We start from the raw sequence: 11,881 nt of genomic DNA on the forward strand, positions 1-11,881 counted from the left end.
ATGTCCCACATTTTTCCACGGCACACGCGCCGGCCCTGCCAACCCTCCCTGGGATATGTCCCTACCAATGCCAGAATCAAAGCTACCCTTGAATAGAGGCCAGTGTGAAGGATATAATGGGATGTGTGGGAGCAGTGGATGGAAAGAAACTATACTGGTCCGTTTTTGAGAGAAACTGGAGTCTGGACTAATAATTAACAAGACTGTAATGGAGTAGGGAAACATTGGATGGATTAGTCCAGAAGGAGGCGGTAATGCAACATCTTGGATGCCAAGCCAACCGTCCTAAAACCAAACGGAAGAAGAAGAAGATACACGATCATTTTACCCCCATGATGGCGAAGGCATGACCTGCCCCTCTCTGCCTCTGATTGGCCTAGCGTCAAACGTTTATTTAATCACATCCGCTTGGCCGAGTGCAGTCAGCCAATCAGAGGCAGAGAGGGGCGGGTCATGCCTTCGCCATCATTGGAATTGGAAACAAATATCGCTTCCCGGACAATAGACCAGGAGGTAGGCCTCTGATCAAGGTTTATTTGTGCTCCGAAGCCTCCGATCCAGTCTACAACTAACCTACATTGCACAAGGACAACTTTGGAAACGCAAGTAAGGCTGAATCATCTTGCAGAATTAGATATAGACTAGTGGAATGATCTTCTAGAATCACTGAGAACGATATGATGATCTCCTTGTTTATTCACTAGCCTAGTGTGACTGTGAGAGAGGCAATAGACGTGTGCACAACTCTCTCTCTCTCTCTAATTCAACTCAAAGGGGCTTTATTGGCATGAGAAACGTAGGTATACTACGTATACTACGAGACTAGTGCATAGGTACTGATCATATGGAATGATCTTCTAGAATCACCGAGGACGATATGATGATCTCCTTTGTTTATGTAGCCTAGTGGTTAATAAAGAGTGTGAGAGAGGCAATAGGCTGTCGAATCTGGTAACGTGTGCACAACCCTCTCTCCCGCTCGCTCTCTCTCCGTGATTAGACGCTATCCCAAATTCTCTCATGTCCAACGTGTCCAACTCAAGAAAACCATTTGCTCTCTCTCTCTCTCTCTCTCTCTCTCTCTCTCTCTCTCTCTCTCTCTCTCTCTCTCTCTCTCTCTCTCACTCACTCACTCACTCACTCACTCACTCACTCTCACACACACACACACAAACTCCTACTGCACACATGCACACAAGATGGGCGAAAATATATCATAAAGTATTTTGATACAAATTACAAATACTTGCTGCTCAAAATTTTTATCACAATACAAATACAAAATACTGGTCTGAAAAATGTATTTGAGATACAAATACGTATTTTTTTGTATTTTGAAAATACATAAAAATACATTTTATAAAAACTTTTTATATTAATTGCCTATTTTGATAATCTATTAATCATTTTGAGCCATTTCTGTAAGGAAAATGTCCTAATTCTCTGATTCCAGCTTCTCAAATGTGAAATTTTCTGGTTTCCTTAGATGGCAAATCATCTCTTAGTCCACAGTATTCTCCTTTGTGTACCCTCTAACTCTAATGGCCCAATTCCACAGCAGCTAGTAGCGCGGTCCCGCTCCGCTCGACTCGACTTTTGGTCTCATCCCACCGTCAAAAACTATGGAGAGATGTATGTGTCTTTATTCTGTGACTGAAAGTTTACATCCTGTAACCAAAGAGTGTATCTGTGAGAAAATAAATCCACTTTGTAATCAAAAAATAGATCCGTAAGCAAAAACATAGATTTGAAAACAAAACTATCAACAATCCAATCAAAGAAAAATTTAAAATTTAAATTAAAAAAATGTTTTTAGATTTTTCATTAATGTGAATTAAAAAAAGTTGCATGCAAACACAAACATTTTGTTCTCAACTCCAGACCATTTGTTTGCGAAACCATTACCTTTGCTTACAAAGCTCAACTTTTCTTTTGCGAAATGAAAAGTTTTGTTTGCAAAACCTGAGTTTTGCAAAACTTTTTCTGTTACAATAAGGGCGGGACCTACAGCAGAAAGAAGTAACGCACGTCCCTATTGGCCAGTGTCGATCGGAGTGATAGCTTGGCAACATCCAATCCAGTAAGAGACAAGGCGGAGGGCGGGCACTTGAACGGAAGTATTTCCTGAAGGAATCTCCATGCCATTTCAGCCCCAGTTATAACCACAGATTGAAGAGAGAAGCTGTGAGTATGTTCACACCAATGTTTTTATGTTTGGTCAGGTTACATGCACCGGTCCAAACATAAAAACATTGGTGTGAACATACTCACGGCTTCTCTCTTCAATCTGTGGTTATAACTGGCGCTGAAATGGCATGGGGATTCCTTCAGGAAATACTTCCGTTCAAGTGCCCGCCCTCCGCCTTGTCTCGTACTGGATTGGATGTTGCCAAGCTATCACTCCGATCGACACTGGCCAATAGGGACGTGCGTTACTTCTTTCTGCTGTAGGTCCCGCCCTTATTGTAACAGAAAAAGTTTTGCAAAACTCAGGTTTTGCAAACAAAACTTTTCGTTTCGCAAAAGAAAAGTTGAGCTTTGTAAGCAAACGTAATGGTTTCGCAAACAAATGTTTTGGAGTTGAGAACAAAATGTTTGTGTTTGCATGCAACTTTTTTAATTCACATTAATGAAAAATCTAAAAACATTTATTTTATTTTATTTTTTAAATTTGTCTTTGATTGGATTGTTGATAGTTTTGTTTTCAAATCTATGTTTTTGCTTACAGATCTATTTTTTGATTACAAAGTGGATTTATTTTCTCACAGATACAGTCTTGGGTTACAGGATGTAAACTTTCAGTCACAGAATAAAGACACATATATCTCTCCATAGAAAACCGGCCCAGCTCGGTTTGATTTGAGGCCGAGTCGTGCTACTTTTGGTCCCTGCCTCGTCGGGGTACTTCGGGCTGGCGAGTAGGTCCCAAATGGTGACGTAAAACTCTGATGGCTACTGATTGGTCAGAGAGAATCGTGTTTGCTCTGTCTACTGACTGTCAATGCAATGCTGGCGGCTGCATACCAGTTTAGTGGTCTTACCTTATCTTCTGTTATGTATATTTCCATCAGTATTTTGTGTCGCTGCCTTCACCTCAGGTGAAATAAAATCGTGGCGGGTGTTCAATTGTCTGAGAAAAAAGTCCGCTGCTCGCTCAGGGAGCTCTGTAGCTGAGTGGAGGCTGCAGCGCTCCGCTAGGCCGCAGTGGGTGTTTGGAAGCCCCGGTCTTGCCTGGTGAGAGGCTGCGGGGTAGAGGCTTCACTCTGTTGCGCCTCTCCCGTCCCCGCACAGCGCAGCGCATGCCTGTGATATCCATTCTCTTGGCCGATTGTCACATTTGCCCATGTACACTGTAGGTCATTTAGAGGCACCAGTATTTCATAAACAGTTTAAAAGTTCTGTGGATGGATTTAATTGTAACGTTATGTTATAGCCGAAGGACAGATATGCGGTCGCTATTTTTAGACGACCAGCTGTGGGCGGGGGTGGGTGGGGGCAGATGATCCGCGGTGGAAGCAAAACGTCCATAGGGCTGATACGATTAGAGCCGAGTGGTGACGAGCTGTGCAGGGCAGTAAAATGTGGTGGAAATGAGCCACACATTACAGTTCTTTCAGTTCAGTTTTAGCTGTTTTTCAGCACAGCTAATTTCTCCCACACTTCAGCTGTTAATCACTTTCTGTGAGGGCTTTTGACTTACCGGCAGCATTTCTACATGTTAACCTCAAGTTTTGGAACTTTGACCATGTTAGCCCTAGATATCTGACATCATAACAGTATCCCTGGAGATGATGTGCCATGGCTGCAGTTATGCAAATCGCCGGCTCCACGGGCTCCCAAAATCATGACTGACAGACAGACACCGCCCACCCACCTTGGTGCCATCATGCAAACGTGTGCCATCGGCTCATACTACATCAGAGTTGCTCGAGTGACATCACCGATGACATCACAACTGCTTGAGTGACATCACTGATGACATCACAACTGATCGAGTGACATCACTGATGACATAACAGATGACATCACAATCATGACCCACACTGCCGCCACACACTGCCACCCACTTTGCCCATTTTAATTAGGTAGATAATTAGTTGTGTCTTTCTAATAATACACTGGTTTGAATATGCAGTAAACCATTTCATTTGCAGATAGGCCAGTGCATGCAATATCTAATCATCAATTTATATTAGTAATTTATCTCTGGGGGAATTTCCACCAATACAAGGCTTCATACTAGACGAAGAAGTGATGTGAAGTCTGACTCAAGACCCACCCTACTCTGCCTCTGATTTGTGGTTGAGTTTGTTCTGAGGGTAAGTCAATCAGAGGTAGAGTAGAAGTGACATGTCACATTTTTTTTCTCCACAGTTTAAACCTGTGTCAATGGTAAGAATGTGTCAATTTGAGAATAAAATGACATAAAATTAAAGAAAAAAGTATTTTATGTATTTAAAATACACAAAATACAAGGTCTGAAAGTATCTTGATACAAATTACATCTTATTTTTCTCAGTCCAGCCAAATACAAATTACAAAATACACAAATGTATTTAAAATACGTATTTTAAATACATGTATATAAAATACTGCCCATTTTTGCACACACTAAACTAAACATCTAGCCTATACATTACATTAGGTCATTTGGCAGACGCTTTTATCCAAAGCGACTTACAGTAACACATTTTTGTCAACAATAGAGAAATCAACTATGCAACACAATCTATGACAACTTCTGAAGGAATACGAGGGATCAGCCGAGCAGCATTTTGGTAAACAAACCGCGTCACTGGGTGGCAACGGCAATGGAACCCTATGGAGCCTGAGTTTGAGCGTCTTGACTCTAGCCGGCTGACCCTGTTTACAATTTAAAAACTGCGACAGTTCACACAACCTTAAGACGACATACTTAAGTTAAGTTATCCTTTATTTATCCCCATGGGGGATGAATTATACATCAAACTCTTGAGCTAATTCTGCTCTCACTCAGAATGTCAAAATATAAGCGATGTGGTGTATACCTTTTGAGATATTAACGTGTGTTTGGCACAACTCATATAGTTAACTGCCGCAGGGTTACGCATTTTTGGGTGGCAGTGACGTCACGCTGATTCGTCCTATGGTGGTATTTTTTACTTACGGTATTTATTTATTTTTGAGAGAGAGAGAGAGAGAGAGAGATATGTTAGTTCAAGAAGGGCCCAGATGGAGCCTGAAGAGGTGTGTTTTTAGTCTTTGACGAAAGATTGGCAGTGATTCGGCCGTCCTGACCGAAGGTGGGAGCTTGTTCCAACATTGAGGTGCCAGGGACGAGAAGAGTCGCGAAAGGGATGAGCGACTTTTGGGCCCCCGTAGCGAAGGAGGGGTGAGGCGTCCCGCACTGGTGGAGGAGCGGAGGGAGCAGTGAGAGGTTTGGAGCCTGACCATACATTGTAGGTACAGAGGAGCTGTCTAGTGTACTGCCCTGTAGGCCAGAACCAGTGTCTTGAATTTGATGCGTGCCGAGATGGGAAGCCAGTGAAAGTCCCGGAAGAGGGGAGTGACATGAAAGAATTTAGGTTGGTTGAATACCAGACGGGCTGCAGCATTCAAAATGAGCTGAAGCGGTCGGATGTCAGAGGCAGGTAGGCCGGCCAGAAGCACGTTGCAGTAGTCCAGGCGGGAGATAAGTGACTGGACCAGTTGTGGTGTCGCTTCCCTGTTTGTGGATGTTGTACAAGGCCCTACAGGAGCGTGCTGTCGCAGCAATGTAGGCCGAGCAAGACAGCTGGTTGTCAAGGATCACCCCAAGGTTCTTAGCTGTTTGGGAGGGAAGCACAGTGGTATTGTCAATGGAGATGGAGAGGTCTGTGAGAGGGCAGTTTTTCTCTGGGAGAAAGAGTAAAGCTTGTTTTATACTCGCTGTGCTGTGAAGAGCGCGGGGGAGGAGCGAGGGGTGCGAGCGTCAAATGACGTCAATGTGTTGGGCGTGACCCCCATAGGCCGCCCACCGCGTACATAAAGATTTTTCCCACAGCGCAACCCCCGCACGGCTTCTCTCCAAACATGGATGCTTTCGAGCCACTGAGCCCTGAACACTGAGCTGTGTTTTCACCACATTTCTTGACCCATGTGGTAGGCTAAACTTTGATTAGCAACTGTTCGTTTTTAGTCATTTCACCAAGTAAATGTGTTGTGTTGAGAGCATGAGAGCAGAGCTCCGGCTCGCAGAGCCTTGCTCGAGTATAATGAGCCCTTAACTCTGTCTTACCAAGGTTGAGCTTGAGGTGGTGGGCAGACATCCAGTCATCGATGTCTTTGAGGCATGCAGAGATGTGGGCCTCGATTTGGGTGTCTGGGGGGGGGAAGGAAAGGTAAAGCTGAGTGTCATCGGCGTAGCAGTGATAAGAAAAGCCATGAGATGAGATCACATGGCCAAGACATCTGATATAGGAATCTGTCTTAATTTATGAATTGAAATCATCCTCTGCTATTTAAAAACTCACAAATCTTCAACCTTTAGATTGTAATATTTGTATACCTTCAAACCTATGATTATCTCAATACATTTTAAGCAAAATGTCATTACATTTTGAACAATTTCCTAAAGAGTTTGAGACCCAAATTTGTAATTAAATTGTATATGACTGATTTAATTTAACCCTGCTGTATCTACAGAACTGCTTGGTGGGAGGACAGACATCTGGCGTAGGAGGGGAGGACCATTGTCCAAATGAATTCTTCAGAAGAGGTGAGAAAAATATCACTGTTGTATCACTGATGTAACACACACACACACACACACACACACACACACACACACACACACACACTGTTACGCTGCTAACTAACCTAGATCGTACAACTTCCTATTTTCCCCCACTAAGGTTAATCAGCCCGTAAACTGGCGTTTCCCTGCGCGTGTATCAACGTGAAAGTAAGACTACCTGGGTGGGTGAATGTAATTCTATCTAAGGGGTGTTATGTATGTTTGGCTCACCCAAGCGTTGTCTGTGCTGTTGTCTTGGCGTTGCGGCGAACAGCTCGTACCTGATCCGACGAGCCCTTCTCAGCTGCTGCGTCTGTTCAGCTCGGCCAGCCCGCTCTCTGTATGGACGTTCAGGGGGTTGGGGGGGGAAGGTGTATCCGTGGTCCGTGTGGTTGAGGTTGTTACAAAAAGAGTCTCTGTTGTGCAAGAGTCCGCGTAGTGTCCTCGCTCCTCGCTGTGTGCTCGCCACTCCCAAAAGTCCTCGAGAGCGCGGCCCAGCTGGAACCTGTTAATGAGTCAAACAACACTCCACCCCTTTCGTGTGACGTCAGTCTATCCCTGGCAATAACCTACGCCAGGGCTATTCAACTAAATTGTTCAGGGGGCCGCATTGTCAGAAACCTAAGGGACCGGGGGCCGGACCGTTCCCCGAGCCATTATATGTACACTTGACACAATGCGCCACCACATTTTCGCAGCCGCGCTGGAACTATTATTAAGTAGGGGGTGCTGTAAGGAATGGAATTTCGACGCTGCCCGCAAGGACAGCGTCGAAGAAAATTTTATCTTTTTTGGACTTTTATCCATATTTAGAAGAATATTTAATTTTAAATTAACATTAGGATTATACTGTTGTGATGTCATTATTCAGTATGTTCTCCTTTTCTATTATTAGTATTAGTATTCGTATTAAATACTGAGTATCTCATGAAAAACTATTACGGTAATATTGCATCTTTTGTGTTTAGCTCTGTCTCACAGCATTGTAACATTGTAGTGCAGCAAGAAAGGAAAACTACTGTAAACATTTGAACCATATTTCTTGTTTAGAACCTATAGCTAGCAACATCACACATCTCCTGAAACACCATTTATAATGCATCTTTCTTGATTAGCAACATCACATCGCCATCTTCTGAAAAACATGAATATTGCACCTTTCTTGTGGCTACATCACAGCATCTACTGAAAAACATTTATAGTGGATCTGACTTGTTTAGTTCACTTTAGATTCACATCACATCTGAAAAACAACCAGTCGAGTGTAATTAGTAAATGAGGTTTAATTGTAAAAAAAAAAAATCAAATTTTTTTTTTTGGGGAACTCATTCGCGGGCCGGTCGGACTTGATTGGCGGGCCGGATTCGGCCCGCGGGCCTCCAGTTGAATAGCCCTGACCTACGCTATCCAAAATACACCTACACCTGTCTCTAAAGGAACCACATCTCCCAGCACCATATCGTAACATGGCTCCCCCCATAAAAGAAAACATATAGAATATAAGTAACACCCACACCATATTTTATAGATTTTATTGTATTTTCCTCCTTTTATCTCCTACACCATCTTTTCAACACTTGTTCATAAGTGAACTTATCTGTACAATTTTATAACATCTGCTGCATAAATCAAGTCAGAGATATCAAAATTATCTTCTTCCGCTCAGGAAGGAAAACACTAGGTGAGTGTACAAACTAAACCAAAACTGGACGAATGAATGCTCAGCTAGGCTCCCCTACTGGCATACGAGACAGGGCATCTGCCAAGACGTTATCTTTTCCTGCCAGCTACTGTATAACCAACATATACGGCTGCAAAGCCAGTGCCCATCGGAACACACTCTGGTTTGATGTTTTGAACTTGGCTAGGAAAGACATGGGACTGTGGTCTGTGTACACCACAACCTCTCGACCTGAATGAGACACATACACTTCAAAATGCTTAACGGCCAAGACAAGACCCAGAGCTTCCTTCTCTTTTTTTTTTTTTTTTTTTGGCAACACACAAGACATACACACACAAAACAAAAACATATACAAAAACCAACAAACCAGAAACAAAATACAAAATGGACACATGTAGCATACATCAACCTCCCTTCATTCTCTTATTTCAACAGAAATCTGTTCTCAACGGTTTGACAAAATCACCCCATCCCTCCCAGTACATTTCGAAGGCGTCAGTCTTGAGTCTCAGCGCAAATGTTAACTTTTCCATTACATATATGCTATGCATTACATTCAGCCAGTCTGACAGAGCCAGTGGGCTTTTATTCAACCATCTCTTCCTTATAGCCTTTTTGCTGACAACTAGCATCAGCTAGAATCAATGCGAAAATCTTATAGTCCTGATTTAATAGACTCACAGGCCTATAATTCGAACAGTTAAGCCCACCCCCCCCCCCTTCGGGATAACCGTGATCACTGCTTCTTGCCAAGATGGGGGTGTCTCCCCTGTCTGTAACACAAAATTAAACGTCGACACCAAAATTGGCACTAAGGGTTCTCTCAACGCCTTATACCGTTCTGCTGAATACCCATCTGGTCCAGGGCTTTTGTTGGTTTTGAGCCCGGCGATCGCCCTATACACCTCTTCACTCGTGATATTCGCCTTCAATATCTCGTTCTGATCCTCCGACACTGTTGGGAGGTCCAGCCCCGCTAGCAATGAGGCAGTCTGCTCTTCGTTGTTCAAGTTTTTCTGTGTGTATAATTTTTTATAGTACAACTCAAAAATGCCATTTATGTCCTCTAATTCATATTTTATGTCATTGTCCCGTGGGTCTCTAATCTTATATATGGTTCTCTCCGCTTGCTGCTTCTTCAATTTCCACGCTAATAACTTTGTTGATTTGGCTCCAATCTCATAGTACTTCTGCTTCACGTACAGCATATTCTTAATTATATCTCGCGACTGAATGTCGCTTAATTTTCTCTTTGCCTCCTGCATTTCTCTATAAGTAATTGGATCTAAGGTTGTCTTATGTTCCCTCTGTAATCTGTTCAATTCTGCCTCCAAGTATTTTATTTGTTGTAGCCTTAATCTCTTCATTGCAGCCGTTTTAGCAATTATCTTCCCTCTTAAAGGAGAATTTTCTTTTTTTTTTTAACCTGGACCCATCTCCTGGCAATAATTATGATTTGGCCACTCACCCAGCGATGTCCGCGGCGTTTCTGGCCATCCTAGCGTTGTTTTGAGATCAATAGCGTCCAAGTCAGTTGTAAAATGGAGCTGATTTGGGGCCAAGTGTGAGCCTGTCTTTCCTGCATCTAAATAGCTATTTTTATTCCCGTTTTCGCCACATATCGTCATAATGTGATCCCTCAACATCCACCAGTGATATTTCGCCCCAGGCCATTTCCTGGACTCTCACAGGGATCAAATTACCTCAAACGTGATCTCGGTCACCAAGTCTCGTCAAGTCCCGCGATACTTTCCTGCCGGCTGGCCAACTACAGGTACACGCTTTGCGGTGGTGGTTTTAGCGTAACCTATGTGGGGTTTGGCGTAACCTATGTGGGATTCGAAATAACGAATTATTTTTCGCCCAACTCACCGACCCTCGCCCAGTCATTTCAAGTCCAGCCCTCTTCGCTCCCCGATCACCCCCCGCTTGCGAAGCACGTCGAGATAAGCATCACACCACCTCTCCCGCTGTCTGCTCTCCTTGTCCTTTATTTCTTGTAAACGCTCCGATCCTCTCCCCCGTGCTCTCCGGAGGTTTGAAAGCCGTGACTGGCAGTCCCCTCTCAGCCATCTCCTTGGTCGCCTCCTCCGCCGAGCAGTATAGGCGCGTCCCGTCCTCGAAAAACACTCTCAGCTTGGCAGGGAAGAGCGTCTGGAATCTAATGCTTTTCTCCTTCAGAATCTTCTTCACCTCCGTGTATTCTTTGCGTTTCTTGAGCACCTCTGTAGTGGGGCATAGTCGTGATCTATGTTTCAGAGCTTCCTTCTCAATAGTTGAATAAGCCTTCTGATGTTTGTTTAGCTTCTTTGAGAACTGGTCACTGGTCTTTCTAGTCCATCTGCATCAGCTTGTAAGAGTAAGAGTCCGCGTAGTGTCCTCGCTCCTCGCTGTGTGCTCGCCACTCCCAAAAGTCCTCGAGAGCGCGGCCCAGCTGGAACCTGTTAATGAGTCAAACAACACTCCACCCCTTTCGTGTGACGTCAGTCTATCCCTGGCAATAACCTACGCTATCCAAAATACACCTACACCTGTCTCTAAAAGGAACCACATCTCCCAGCACCATATCGTAACACACACACACACACACACACACACACACACACACACACACACACACTGTGCCCCTGCCCTAATTATTTCTTTGTGTCTTTATAGAAACAGAGAGACACCAACAAGAGACCCAAACGCATTCACACTGGAGATAAGCCCTACCACTGTGACCAATGTGTAAGCAGTTTCAGTCAGTTAGGTGACCTAAAAAGACACAAACGCATTCACACTGGAGAGAAGCCCTACCACTGTGACCAATGTGGAAGCAGTTTCAGTCAGTTAGGTAGCCTAAAAAGACACAAACACATTCACACTGGAGAGAAGCCCTACCACTGTGACCAATGTGGAAGCAGTTTCAGTCGGTTAGGTAACCTAAAAAAACACAAACGCATTCACACTGGAGATAAGCCCTACCACTGTGACCAATGTGGAAGCAGTTTCAGTCTGTTAGGTAACCTAAAAAAACACAAACGCATTCACACTGGAGAGAAGCCCTACCACTGTGACCAATGTGGAAGCAGTTTCAGTCAGTTAGGTCACCTAAAAAAACACAAACGCATTCACACTGGAGATAAGCCCTACCACTGTGACCAATGTGGAAGCAGTTTCAGTGTGTTAGGTAGCCTAAAAAGACATCAACGCATTCACACTGGAGATAAGCCCTACCACTGTGACCAATGTGGAAGCAGTTTCAGTGAGTTAGGTAGCCTAAAAAGACACAAACGCATTCACACTGGAGATAAGCCCTACCACTGTGACCAATGTGGAAGCAGTTTCAGTCGGTTAGGTAGCCTAAAAACACACAAACGCATTCACACTGGAGATAAGCCCTACCACTGTGACCAATGTGGAAGCAGTTTCAGTGTGTTAGGTCACCTAAAAAGACACAA

At 43.9% G+C, this 11,881-nt stretch overlaps 1 long non-coding RNA gene across 1 annotated transcript; it reads left to right on the forward strand.

The window, feature by feature from the left end:
- The first annotated feature begins 535 nt into the window (after positions 1 to 535).
- LOC310779161 lies at positions 536 to 11,270 on the forward strand. The gene is made up of 3 exons (XR_014552817.1): positions 536 to 606; positions 6,664 to 6,736; positions 11,097 to 11,270. It is a non-coding gene; the product is annotated as an uncharacterized lncRNA (long non-coding RNA).
- The last annotated feature ends 611 nt before the right edge of the window (positions 11,271 to 11,881 follow it).

Source organism: Poromitra crassiceps, assembly GCF_964638095.1.
Source record: "Poromitra crassiceps genome assembly, chromosome: 7".
NCBI classification, from domain to species: Eukaryota; Metazoa; Chordata; class Actinopteri; order Beryciformes; family Melamphaidae; genus Poromitra; species Poromitra crassiceps.